The sequence below is a fragment of the Excalfactoria chinensis genome, chromosome 3, assembly GCF_039878825.1.
Source record: "Excalfactoria chinensis isolate bCotChi1 chromosome 3, bCotChi1.hap2, whole genome shotgun sequence".
In the NCBI taxonomy this organism is placed as follows: Eukaryota; Metazoa; Chordata; class Aves; order Galliformes; family Phasianidae; genus Excalfactoria; species Excalfactoria chinensis.
Window position 1 is genome coordinate 41424681 of NC_092827.1, and position 4607 is coordinate 41429287.

At 46.6% G+C, this 4607-nt stretch overlaps 1 long non-coding RNA gene across 1 annotated transcript; it reads left to right on the plus strand.

Annotated features, from left to right (window-relative positions):
- Positions 1 to 214: 214 nt before the first annotated feature.
- Positions 215 to 2049, plus strand: LOC140249419 (uncharacterized). The gene is made up of 3 exons (XR_011903007.1): positions 215 to 298; positions 1280 to 1440; positions 1979 to 2049. It is a non-coding gene; the product is annotated as an uncharacterized lncRNA (long non-coding RNA).
- Positions 2050 to 4607: the final 2558 nt, after the last annotated feature.

Consider the following 4607-nt stretch of genomic DNA (forward strand, 5'->3'; position numbering starts at 1 on the left):
TGCAGAGCAGTTGTCCATAGACTTCCCACCACAGAATACTCTGTGACAGGGAGAGGCTAAGAGCCATCCAGGAGTTCAGACAAAATGGCCCTGGGAGCCTGGAGAAAGTAACCAGGTGACTCTGGTTGTCTCTGATTGACTCGTTAGCTCTTAATTGCTCCATGGTAGCTAATAACTAAGCTGCATAGGAAGGGTTATAATGCCAACTTGGATTATGCTTCCAGACTTGCTTTAGGGACTATGGATACGTGCGAGGCATGGGGTGGAAGTCTGAGGTGGAAGAGTGCTATGAATTGGGGTAAGTAGTTGTACGGGTTGGATGGGCCTCTTTACTCACCCTTGGTGTCCCTGGACATTTGTAAACAGAGACAAAAGAGACAGGTGTGTGCCTGAGAACTCCTCACTTTCCAGGGATTTCCAAGATGAAGGAGAGTGAGTTACAGGTAAAGCTGCATCCTATTGATTCACTCCTCATCTGGGAAGAAGCCTTCTGGATCACTGCTTTTCCAGCTCTCTATAGCCTGCTATCAAACCAGTAGTACATAACCCACTGAACTCAAAGGTGCTTACCAAATCACATTACTCATCCCCACAGCAACAAATGGCGCCTAAAAACCCATCCTGTTTATGTCTTCCCCAGGACATGTGTATCAGCTGTGGATCCCAGACACAGGGGAGCATGGGCTGGCTGTAGGTTGGGCAATGCTACGGCAGTCCCAGACCTCCTTCAGGCTTAGTCCACATCTCCAGCATGAGGAAAACAGATCTTTACCACAGAGATGAAAAGAAAACATTAGGGAGGGTTCATGGTCTGTTTATATTACAAATAATATTCAGATATAATTTTTGTAAGTCTCCAAGATGAAGAGCTAGAAAAAAATTAATAGATGGCGTTACCCCACACCCCAGGCGACCATCAAACACTTCTTCTTAGGAAGCGATGCTTTATCAAGGCTGCCAAGGCTGGAGGGTACCAAGCCCTCAGGGGCTGATGGCAAACCTTTTCCTTTGAACAAGCACAACTTTGGGTGGCTTTTCTGCCAAGGTGAATGCTGATACATGCACAGAAAGAAGCTGACCTGGAGGTGAACTGCCCTGCCACTGGCTCATCTCTCTGATTCTGTTTTCTTTTGCTTTTCTTTTGCTGACAAATTTCTGGGTTACATTAACCAGGGCTATGCTTTAATACCTAGTCCAATATTTTGACTTTATCTGTCAGCTTTTTGTTTTCAACTAACTGTGATCAGGTTACTGGTTTTCCTGAGGTTTTTCTCTTCAGCTGCAGGATTTTCAGCCAAGGAAGAGTGCTTCACCGTGCTGTGGGTGTGCTTGACAAGTCCTGCTAACAACGGGATGCTTTCACTCCTTTACCTGCAGTGACTGACCTTGGCATGTGAGCAGCTCTGGCAGCAGGACCCCTTCCAGAGGCTGCACTCCCAGGTGAGCATGGAGGATCACAAAGCAGAAACTCCTTCAGGCCTCATAGATGTCAACAGATCTGCTTGGCTCTGCCAAGTGTAGTCATGCATTTCAAGTTTCTTCCTGAATCTGGGTCTTAATTCTTGTGAGTTTCGATGGAACAAAGAGGTCAGGGTGTTTATTCACTGGCCTTCTTTGTGTATATGCAGCTACCAATGTCTTTGGGGCTCCAATTTCCAGTAGTTTTTTTCCCTCCAGGTCTCAAGTCCCAGCTTATCTCCCTGAACGCAATCCCTGGCATTGCCCTACCACTGGCTGCTCCAGCAACCTCCATTAGTGCCTCTCTGACCTAGCATAGAGCTCAGGTTGGCTGTCTGGGAAGGCCATGCAACTTAATTTAAAGCTCATCTGATGAGCTGATGAGCCACAGCCTTCCTGTTTTGCAGAGACATACCTATGGCCCAGATGCTGCTGCAGTGGGCACACTGGAACTGCAGGAAGATAAAGTAGTTGGCAGACAAGCCCTGGTCCCATCTGTTTGTTTTTGTCTTTCATCCAGACGTGCAGTCAAGCAAAATCAGCATGACTTGATCCAACCAGAAGGCAACACCGACACTTGGTAGACCCACGATATTTCACAATGTTGTTTCACATCTAGCCGCCTAAGGTAAAACAAGACACATGCATCTGGGTCTGCTAAAGCTCATCTGCTGAGGCCAGGGTTTGGCACTACATCCTCTCACTCTTCTTTTTGTTGCCATCCTATAGCTTCCTATAGGCCATGCAGTACCATACACAAGCTGACTCCACAGCTCCTTCAGCTCTCAGGTGTTTTCAAGGTGCATCTGCAGCTCTCTTGGGCTGAAACTACCACGTGGTTCTCTGACACATGGTTTGATATCAACATGGCAGAAGAGGGATTGATTCAGGAGAAGAAAAGCCAGCAGCCCTAAATAACAGGAAACCGGGATGCTGGAACCTGCTTGGAAGGTATGTGGACATTTGTCTCCAGCCCATTCTTCTGACCCCCAGTCCTTGTGCACCACATCAGCAGCCATGGGTGTTCCTGCCTAAAAGCTTCTGGCAGTATTTCATTGAGAAGCTTTTGCATTTCTTAAATTCAGCTGGAACAAAGCTGGGGAGTCAGAACTGTGCTTTGACTCTGCTCCTTTAGGTGCTATTCAATGATTTTGGCTGAAACAAAAATCCTTCTGGAAAATATTCATATCTACATTCAGTGTCTTGCCACTGGGCCTGTGTTGATGATGCTGCGCGGTAGGAATGGTCTTCATCAGTGAGCTGATAGAAGATGGTGCTGTTCTGATGTGCAATGAAGTTGCTGATGATCTAGTCACAGTCCTGAGCTTTGAACTGAATGCATCTCACTGTCTGGAGCAAACAGGGGACTAAACACAAGTGAGTATACATTGGAGAGTTTTCCAGTAGGCAAACTGTTGGAGTGAGGTGATGGTGGTTGGCAAAGCTGGCTCAGGTGGAGAAGGGTGAAGCTTAAGTTTAGAGCGGGCAGGGAAGGATCCTACATGATGTGCCCTCTGCAAGGCACAGGGCTGAGAGCCAAGCAGTAAAGAATTTGATCAACTGAAAGTCAAGAAATACAAGTATTGAGCGGGGACAATCAAAAGTAAACCTGAGCTGGAAATTGCAAAGTGTTCCAAAGAAAACTGGGGAAACTTCAAACAGAAATGAAAGAGAAAAGCGGAGTCAGACTGCTGTGCAGTAAATGAGATTAAAGATAATCTAGGCACGGCCTAAAATCAAAGGAGTATTTTTACCTCTGCTCTCATTTTAGGAAGACAAATCCTAGGGGCAAAAGCAGACTAGTTAATGTGAACAAGGGTATGGAAATGGAATTGCTACCATGGGGTAAGCAGAGCTCCCATCACGGCTGCAAGTCTGCCGGGAAGGTGGGGGTTATGGGAAGACCAGCATCAGACGTGTTGTTGCCATTTGTTGGCAACAATTTCTTTAAATCCAAGATGAGCCAATGAGGCACTGTGTGGTGGTGGGAAATCCGTAACAACGCATTTGGTTGCATGGGGTTAAAAAATAATCCAGCCAGATGTAGTCCTTGTACTTCTGACCTCACTGGTATGCAAGGCTTGGGAACAAGCCTGGCAGGTTAATTAAAAATGCAAAGGCACATCAAAAATGGGATAAATGCAACCAAAGGTACATCATGCCAGACTCACTCGATTTGATAAAACAATTATTTTTCCAGACAGGTGATATCTTCCAGATTTCCTTTATCTAGGCTACTTTAATGTATTTGCTATGATGTCAAGTGTGAAACAATTGATGTTGCCGGAGACAAAACAGACGAGCAGAGGGATTGCATTCGTGGTAAGAGGAGACAATGAAAGCTGAGAGTGGAAATGCCAGGCTTGAAGTTACGTGGCAGAGTTCTCCAAAGAGGAGGTCTGGGACCAATTTTGTTTTAACATCTTCGTCAATGGCATGCTTCTGACCCACGTGAGCACCGTGCTGATGAATTGTGCCAGCGCAGGGCTGTGACGTGTGGCGGGCACAGGGGTGGACTAGAGGCCAGGCAGGATGAACGGGGCACTTCGAGAGCAGCTGCAATAAAAGGAGGATGACATTCAAGTAAAAGACAAAAAGTCACACAGGTGAAAAGTGGTATCAGAGGTGGCTTTTGCTATTAATGGGGAGTGAATCAGTTGAGGAAATAACTGAGGAGAAAGAAAAATCAGCATTAAACTGCCACAAAAGGATTGTGTGTTGCCAGCTTGTTCCTCATGTCATATCTATTCCCAGTTGAAGTGGGGAAGCATTAGTGCCAACATACATCCTCACCCCTTCCTCCCCACCCCTCCTTTGGGAAAGATGCATCAGTAACATGCAGCTGCAGAGTAAAGCTGCAGGGAAAAGCTGAGATCTTTCTACAGGGGAACATGGGAAGGTGCTGGCTGCTGCCATGCTGAAGTTTGTTTTGTTCTTCTGCATATGTGGTGGGAAAGGGAATTTGCAGGAAGTCCTCAGCTTGAGTCTAAGCAAACAGGTAGGAGTGGAGCTTGACATGAGGCAACCACAACCTGGAGGCTGTGGGGCTGTTTGTTGAGAGGGGCTGTGGCTGAGGCCATCAGATAAGAAAGTTGCAGAGAAATGGCTTTCAGCCTTGGCTGGCCACCCAAATACTCAGCTGTGCAAGG